Here is a 9,748-nt window from a genome sequence, read left to right on the forward strand (position 1 = left end):
CATCCACCTTCGCTTGCAAGTTAGTTTCTAATTTAGATTAGAAACACAACCAATAATATCTCAAACCAATACACAACAAAAGTTATGCCTGAAAGTTAAAATCTAAACAGGTGAGAGTGAAATTATTATCTTCCCCTGGATATTACAGTTTTACTATCAGTACTTACACTGACATGGACAGAATTTTTATGGACCTTTTTTACTGCTTGTGATCAGTATGTTTGCATGTAAGAGGTGTGTGTTTTCTTATCTGGAATATGTGTCCCAATTAAATAATTCCAGCAGCAAGCTTTTTGAGTGTTTAAAAAAAAGGTGGTTATTTGTTATTACGCATTTCCCCCCAAATTTGATGCAACATTTCACTCATTCATCTCACACAAACACAAAAATTAGATACAGGTGAAGGCAATGTACTGTTACAGCTTATAGGTATCTCAGTCTCTTATGGCAGACCTGTAGTATTTCGGGTGACGTTGATGCTTTAGTTTAGAAAGCCTGTAAAGTGAAGGCAAATCAGTAAACCGTGAGGTTTCTTGTAGTCAAATTTTCAGGAGGTTGGTTCTCAGGTGAGCTTTAACTGGAAATGTTGGCCATCCCTACTTTGTGTGTTAGAATCTTCCCCTTTCAAGGTATTGTTGTTGATTACCTTGGTTGCTTGCAGCTATTTTGATGGCTTCAGTGGAATTCTAAGAAATGTGCTGGTTTTAAAAATGGAGAACAAAATGTTCCTTTCATAATGTGACTTCACAAGTTTAAAGTCCTTTTGCCAAAGACTCCAACCATCCTGTATTGTTATTTGGCATCTTGAGATTCATCTAGCCTAGCTTGGACGAGAGAAACATCATAATATAATGAAAGGTTGATAGGATCTATTCACATCCACCTTACATACATAGGCTGAAATTTTCTAGCCCCTTCACCATGGGGACGGTGAGTCATTGAAATCTCCATTCACATCGGGGAGATCAAAAGATCCTGCTGGTGTGAAGTGCTGGAAAATTCCGGCCATAAAGTTTCAATGTTCCCTTTTGTCCATGATAAAGCCAAGAGTCAGGCCGGTTGGCATGCTATAATCCTTATACGTTGATCCATTCTTAAACAAAAGGGTGTGTGAATTCCCTGGATGGCTATGAATGTCCATACTTAATTAGGTATTTGCTTGAGAGTCAGGAGTGTCTGAAGCTCAAAATTCCAAAAATCATATGATTTGCAGTAGCAATTTTAATAGTCATTTTAAATGTTCAGTTTAAAAAGTATTGACTGATTGTTGTCATATCCTGAAATATTATGAACTCAGTGTATATGAAACTACTATCTCCCAATGAATGTTAAATATTACACAAAATCTTTATGATACAAGTCCTTATTTTGCATGATTAAATATTGCTGCCTATAAATTATATAGTTATTAGGCCAATAAAAATAGTTGATGGCTTTCTGTAAACTATCTTAACCTACTCTGTATTTTTCATGTAAAAATATAGTTATACCATTAATAACCAGTGTATAAATCCGTCATCCCTTTAAATATACAGTTTGGGTTTTGCTAGAATTACTTCAAGTTTTACTACTGTTGTGACCAAATAATTTCAAAGCAGTTTTATCTAGTCTTTTGAGACATAAACTAGTTTATATCAGATTAATACTTTAGACTGTTTGGTGAAGACACAATGGGCCAAGTAACCTCCTTCTGAGCCGTAACAATTCTGTGATTAGAACAGAACGAATTGAAAGTTATCCAACTTTTGGAACGTAAGAATATCTTTCTTTTAAATAAAAATTGTATTTTACAGGATTTTTCAGTGACTGACTTGCAATCGCAGCTACAAAACTGAGGCTACAATTAAATGGCCCACTACATTCATTTGAATGTGAGCAGTATTCCTTTTTTGTCATGAACTCATCTGCCACATACAGTTATGGTCGTCGCGTAAAAAATTAATAGGATGGAAGCTACATACTAATGCATAATGCAAACACGTGGGATTTAAGACAGCACCTATAATAATGCTCTCAGCAAACTGCAGTTTTGCCTAAAGCATTCATTTAAAAATTGCTCCAAAACTTACAAAGCCAGTGCTCAGAATAGATCAGGCAAACCCAAATCCATTCCTTGCTTGTTCCAAAAACCTAATTCAAAATCCAAATTGAATTCAATTCATGGTCCCCACAAGGGAGACAAACAAGATCCAAGCTGACAAGATAAGACATTGCATCCCCATCTTGGGACTGATCCAATGCTTGATCTTAGCCAAAAGGCCGAGAAGCGATATAAGAACAGATACTATACTTGTCTTAGCCAAAAGACTGGACATTAATCTATCAGAGTTACGCTGCTGAATGTTTGATATGTTTTCTAAAGTGGCAAATGTTATCCTAAAGCTCCTGTAATATTTTAAAACTGTACATAACTAAAATGATCATAAATAAAATCAAAATGCTGGAAATACTTAGCAGGTCAGGCAGCATCTGTGGAGAGAGAAACAGACAGTTAACATTTCGGGTCAATGACCTCTCTCCACAGATGTTGCCCGATAGGCTGAGTATTTCCAGCATTTTCTATTTTTATTTCAGATTTTCAACATCCACAATATTCTGCTTTTCTACTAAAATTATCTTGGTTTAAGAAAGTGGAAATTACTAGCTAAAAAGACCTATTGTAAAACCAAAAAATCTGTAATATAAACTTGTTGCTCCCATAAGTCCAAACCTTGCTGAGGGGAATGTTGTGAAGACTGCAGCACACAATAAGTCCCTGTTTTGCATTGCCTCATTTTCCGTTGTTTCACTGCATCATTGGTCAGTTAAATGGGGCCTGTATTCTCAGTTACCTTTCGAGTTCTGTTTTAAAGTTGTTTAGCGTTGGTCTGACGTAGGGCCTTGTGACTTGAGTTGTGACATTTTGGAGTGGCCATTCCCATTCCCGACCCTTTCTCTTGCTGCCAACCCAGTGATCTATGGCTTCTACTGCTCCCTAATCCACCCTCTGGCTTGCAGCCTCTCCCACTCCTTAACCCACCCTCTCACTGCTAATCCTATCGTTTGCAGCCTCTTCTGCTCCCTAAAACACCCTCTCAACTGCTGACCCTCCAGCTTTTGGCCTCTGTTGTTTTCTAACCCATCATCTCACTGCTGACCCTCCGGGCTTGTGGTCTCTGCTGCTCTCTAATCCACCCTCTCACTGCTAATCCACTGGCTTGCATCCTTTCCCACTCCCTAACACCCCCTCTTGCTGCCAACCCTCAGACTTGCACCTTTTGCACTCCCCAAATCTTTCGCTCACTGTCAACCCTCCAACCTGTGGCCCCTGCAGCTTTGCTCCTTCTGCCTCTCACCACTCTTCTCCAGCAAGCAATGAGTAGGAGAATCAGGGAGTGGGAGGTTCGATGAGAGAAAGAATCAGCACGTGGGTGGGTCTAGGAAGGTCAAAGGCCAAAAGTTGGAGGGTTGACAGCAAGAGGGTGGGTTAGAAAGAGGCAAAGACCATGAAGCAGTGCGTCAGTGAGAAAGAGGGTCTCCTGTACGAGGAGTGGGAGAAAGAATTAGCGTTAAGCAGGACTGGCAGTGAACACAAATAGAAAGTTATTATTTTACTTTTACATTTTTAAATTTATTTTTAAAGTTATTTTAGTTTGCAATACAGGAAATCAGCAACATAAAGTGTGGGATTCTCTGCTCCCATTTGTGTTGGGCAAATTCAGCGATAGAAGTGGAAAATATTGTGATGATACTATGCCTTTAAGAAATGTATGTGTGTCATGTTTCTTTTGCAAGATCTTTGAGCAGTCAGTCTATTCAGTCAGTGCTGCTTTATCTGTAACTGGCAGTCCCTGTTGATACTACAGAAGCATCATTGCTTCTAATTGTTGGAATGTTTGTTTTAATCCAGACTAAGGCGGTTCTATTATTTTAGTGTTTTCCTGTGGTGTTTTTCAGAGTAGGGCTTGATTTGGTTGATTGACAGTAAAAATCAGGTGACTGGGCAGGACTAGGCTTACACAGAAATAAAGTCAGTTACTGCTCGGGACCTTTAGAGAGAGGTAGCAGTCTCTTTCTCTCTGGGTTTGGAGACTTGGGATCTGCCAGGAAATAAATCTTTTTCTCTGGAGGCTATATGGGAGTCAGAAGACAGCTGTCTTTCTGTATCTATCCAGAAGGGTTAAAAAGCTGGAAATGGAGCACCCATGTGAGCATATCTGTTTTTGTGCTAACTGAGTTTGAAGATATGGCTGTGGGGATATTGCCTAAATTGGAACTATAGAGATAGCTAGCTGTTAAGAATGATACCTTTTCATGTTTCAAGTGTTCAAACTGATAAAGGTTATGCTAATTCTTTTTGTTATATTTTAACTGTGTTGTTAAATAATGTTTGTTTTAATAAAAGCTTCCTCCTGGGTCAATCGAATCATACGGGGAGCGAAACACCTTATGCTCATCCTAATGCCAAATTAATAAAACGTTGGGGTCTATGTTAACTTCATAATATACCTTGGAGCTTCTGATCTGGTTCCTAAAGGTATCAGAAGAAGTGCAAAGTCACTTTGCTTCAGTATCTGAGAAATTGAGTGGTACTGATCATTGTGCAATCATGAGTGAAGATCCCCACTTCTCATCTTATGAAGGAGGGAAGATCATTGATGAAGCAGCTTAGGACACTATTGTGAGGACCTCCTGCAACAATGTCCTGGAACCGAGATGATTGACAACCAACAACCACAACAATTTTCCTTTGTGCTGGGTATGACTCCAACCAGTGAAGAGGTTTCCTCCAGATTTCCACTGACTTCAGTTTTGCTAGGGCTCCTTGATGCCACGCTCAGTCAAGGGCAGTCATTTTCATCTCACCTCTTGAGTTTAGCTCGTGTTCATGTTTGGACTGTAATGAAGTCAGGAGCTGAGTGGTCCTGGGAGAACATATACTAAGCATCAGTGAGCAGGTTATTGCTATGTAAAAGCCACCTTCTATCAATTGCAGTTAGTCAGGTTGGATTTGTCATGTTCTTTGTGTGGTACCTGGAAAGATTTCCACAATGTCAGGCAGATGCTAGTGTTGTAGCTGTACTTAAGTGCGCCACTGGTTCTGGAGCACAAGTCTTCAGTACTACTGCTGTTGTCAGGGCCTGTAGTCTTTGCAGTATCCAGTGCCTTCAACCATTTCTTTACATCATGTGGAGTTAATTGAATTGGTTGAAGACTGGCATCTGTAATGCTGCGGACCTCGGGAATTTGGCAAGATAGTCAAGGTAGTTCCAAATGCTCGAGTCTTGTTTTTGGTACTAGTGTGCTGGGCTCCCTTACGAATGAGGATGGGGATATTTACACTGGTGAGTTCCAGAAAGCCCAGGAAACCTGTAGACTCTCTGTTAAACTGATAAGGCCATGTTAATATCACTGTAATTGAGCAATTAATTTAAGAAATTGCTGTATGCAGCCTAATGCAGAAGCTAGTGGTTGGAAGTGGCTCCCAACACGCCGTCAGGTTTTAAATCCCAACTGCTTTCAAATTCTTGTGCTTCTGTGCATTAAAATTCAACATTCAATTTCAGACCATAACTTCTCAATTACTGAACGAAATACATAAGACAAAAACATTTTCTAAGCATAGTTTGAGTTTACTTTTTTTGTCTTGACTGGTGATTTAATTAAGTTCTGAACAGCCTGAATTTTGTGGTACAAAGATAAAAGTATGAGTGTTCACTATTATTAAAGAGTAAATTGGACAGCAACTTCTGTCAACCGCACATGCCATAGTTAAACATGGAAATCAGGATGTTGCTGTTCGAGTTACCCTGTTAGAAGCTGCCCTGTATTGGTATCTCACTGTTAGACTCCATATTGTGGTGTGAAAGTTACATATATTAATATACAGGGCTCCGTTCATTGTAGATAAAAAGAGCATGTACACACATTGCATCAGTTTCAGCTAAACAAAATAAGTGATAGCTATTTCCTGGCTCATTCTTCATGGCGATGCCTTGGTCAATCAAGGTCAAGCTGCCTGGTTGAAATTTAGAAAAATGCTTAGCAGTTAACTGTCAAGTCACCATCAACTGGTACATTCCCCATGGTGATGCCTCTACCAGAGTCCACTTGCCAACTAATCAACATTCTCTTCTCACATAGTATAAATTGTTTTCCCCTTACATAGGTATTCTTGAGAGAAAAGCTTTGACTTGTCTCTTTAGCAATATAAAACTTAAAATTCTTAACTGAAGGATTGTTGCCAAGAAAGCAATTTAGGAAACAAATTCAACAAAGCAACACTGCCAGAAGTAGCAGAACTACAGTTGGAGGGAACACTTAAAGGAAAAACAAGGCCTGAGTCACAAAGATAAAAATTAATCATCTGAATGGTTCAGAAGTGGGGCATAGCTGAAGGGAGAGCTGAAGTGAACCAGAGCATGCTGGATCCTGACATCAAGGAAGACAAAATGGGGCAACTGAAACCAAACCAGGAGAAATACCTTAGTGGAGTAAGAGGGCAGATTAGTAATCAGATATAAGTTTCCATTGATGGAAAAGGTCCTTGGGGATGGGATTTACGACCATTTAGAAAGATGCGGATTAATCCGGGATAGTCAGCACGGATTCGTGAAGGGCAAGTCGTGCCTCACAAATTTGATTGAATTTTTTGAGGAGGTAACTAAGTGTGTTGATGAAGGTAGGGCAGTTGATGTCATATATATGGATTTTAGTAAGGCGTTTGATAAGGTCCCCCATGGTTGGCTTATGATGAAAGTGAGGTGGTGTGGGATAGAGGGAAAGTTGGCCGATTGGATGGATAACTGGCTATCTGACCGAAGACAGAGGGTGGTGGTGGGTGGAAAATTTTTGGACTGGAGGCAGGTTGCTAGCGGAGTGCCACAGGGATCAGTGCTTGGTCCTCTGCTCTTTGTGATTTTTATTAATGACTTAGAGGAGGGGGCTGAAGGGTGGATCAGTAAATTTGCTGATGACACCAAGATTGGTGGAGTAGTGGATGAGGTGGAGGGCTGTTGTAGGCTGCAAAGAGACATAGATAGGATGCAAAGCTGGGCTGAAAAATGGCAGATGGAGTTTAACCCTGATAAATGTGAGGTGATTCATTTTGGTAGGACTAATTTAAATGTGGATTACAGGGTCAAAGGTAGGGTTCTGAAGACTGTGGAGGAAAATGAGATCTTGGGGTCCATATCCACAGATCTCTAAAGGTTGCCACTCAAGTGGATAGAGCTGTGAAGAAGGCCTATAGTGTGTTAGCTTTTATTAACAGGGGGTTGGAGTTTAAGAGCCGTGGGGTTATGCTGCAACTGTACAGGACCTTGGTGAGACCACAGTTGGAATATTGTGTGCAGTTCTGGTCACCTCACTATAAGAAGGATGTGGAAGCGCTGGAAAGAGTGCAGAGGAGATTTACCAGGATGCTGCCTGGTTTGGAGGGTAGGTCTTATGAGGAAAGGTTGAGGGAGCTAGGGCTGTTCTCTCTGGAGCGGAGGAGGCTGAGGGGAGACTTAATAGAGGTTTATAAAATGATGAAGGGGATAGATAGAGTGAACGTTCAAAGACTATTTCCTCGGGTGGATGGAGCTATTACAAGGGGGTATAACTATAGGGTTCGTGGTGGGAGATATAGGAAGGTTATCAGAGGTAGGTTCTTTACGCAGAGAGTGGTGGGGGTGTGGAATGGACTGCCTGCAGTGATAGTGGAGTCAGACACTTTAGGAACATTTAAGCGGTTATTGGATAGGCACATGGAGCACACCAGGATGATAGGGAGTGGGATGGCTTGATCTTGGTTTCAGATAAAGCTCGGCACAACATCGTGGGCCAAAGGGCCTGTTCTGTGCTGTACTGTTCTATGTTCTACCCTAGGCCAGAGGGCCACCATTCCTACCTGCTGAAAATGGGGATGGTAAATACCCCCGAAAGCATGACACTAAGCCACATAATAAGCAAAAAGATCAGATCACCAAAAATGTACATTTTAAGTAGTGTCTTATAAAAGGAAAGTAGGTAGAGACATGGAGAGGTATAGGGAGGAATTTCAGAACACAAAGCTTTGGCAACTGAAGGCAAAGCCACCAATGTTGGAGCAATTATAACTGGGAATGCACAAGGCCAGAATTAGAGAAGCATAGATATCTTAGAGGGCTGTAGGGCTGGCAGAGATTAGGGAGGGGGAGGACCATGAAGAGATTTGCAAACAAGAATGAGAATTTTAAAGTCAAGACAATACTTGACCAACATCCAGGGTAACTCGAACACCTGCAAGCACAGGGTGATAGGGAAACATGATTTGCTGTGAGTTAAGATATGATGTGGAGATGCCGGCGTTGGACTGGGGTAAACACAGTAAGAGTTTTAACAACACCAGGTTAAAGTCCAACAGGTTTATTTGGTAGCAAATACCATTAGCTTTCGGAGCGATATGGCCAGCTGAGTTTTGGATGGCCTCAAGTTTCCACGTGGGAGATCAGCCAGAATGTGTTGGAGTGGTAGAGTTAATGGGGATGAGAGTAGGTGAAGACTAAAAGATGTGAACATTTTCCGCGACAAGGCATCATGTACACATTATAGCACAAAGTGGCAAAGTCATTGCAGTGTGAGGGACCACAAAAGTATAACACTGTTCATGATCTGTAGTAAAATGCAGATTCTTTTAAGTTACTTCAAGAAGTGGGATTATTAGACTTCAAATGGGTGGGAACATTAATTTTCTCTTTGTTTTGACCATAAGAAATAGGAACAGGATATGCCTTTTGGTCCCTCCAGCCTGCTCTACCATTCAATAGTATCATAGCCGATTTAACATTCCTCACCTGATGAAGGAGCAGTGCTCCGAAAGCTCATGATTCCAAATAAACCCGTTGGACTTTAATCTGGTGTTGTGAGATTTCTTACTATTCCTCACATCCACTTTCCTGACCTTTCTGGTAACCCTCGATACCCATAGTGATCAAAAAAATCTATCTCAGCCTTAAATATACATAACAATGACTCTGCATCCCACCCCCCACCCCTCCTGCCGCTCTCCCACCAACAGCTCTCTGTGACAAGGAGTTCCAAAGACTCTCAACTCTCAGAAGAAATTCTTCCTCATCTCAGTCTTATATTGGCACCCTTTAATTCCAAGACTATGTCCTCTAATCCTGTCCCATGAAGGGGGACATCCTCTCAGCATTTACCCTGTCAAACCCCTTAAGAATCCCATATGTGTCAGTGAGATCACCTCTCATTTTTCTAAATTCCAATGAGTGCCAACCTGGTTAACCTTTGCTTGTAAGGCTCCATACCAGAGATCATCCTAGTGAACCTTCTCTGAACTGCCTCCCTCCAATGAAAAACTATCTTTCTTTAATTAAGATGGACCAAAACTGCTCTCTAGATGTGGTCTCATCAGTACCTTCCCTACTCTTACTCCAACCCCCTTGAAATAAAGGCCAGCATTCCATTAACTTTCCTGATTGCCTACTGCACGTGTGCTAGCTTCGTGTTTTGTGCGTAAGTATCCCCAAGTCCCTGTGTGTTACAGCTTTCTGCAGTTTTACTCCATTTAAATAATATTGTTCTTCTGTTCTCCCTTCCAAAATGAACAAATTCACATTTTCCCACTTTGTACTCCATTTGCCAACTTCCTCAACCAATGTCTCTTTGCAAACTGTTTGTATCCCTCTCGCAACTTGCCTTTCCACCTATTTTTCCTCTCATTTGCAAATTTGGCTACAGTACATTTGTTCCTTCCTCCAAGTCATTAATATATATTGTAATG

At 40.9% G+C, this 9,748-nt stretch overlaps 1 pseudogene; it reads right to left on the reverse strand.

Annotated features, from left to right (window-relative positions):
- Window positions 1-2,048: 2,048 nt before the first annotated feature.
- LOC144504143 (U2 spliceosomal RNA) lies at window positions 2,049-2,271 on the reverse strand (annotated as a pseudogene).
- Window positions 2,272-9,748: the final 7,477 nt, after the last annotated feature.

The sequence above is a fragment of the Mustelus asterias genome, chromosome 14, assembly GCF_964213995.1.
Source record: "Mustelus asterias chromosome 14, sMusAst1.hap1.1, whole genome shotgun sequence".
Classification (NCBI taxonomy): domain Eukaryota; kingdom Metazoa; phylum Chordata; class Chondrichthyes; order Carcharhiniformes; family Triakidae; genus Mustelus; species Mustelus asterias.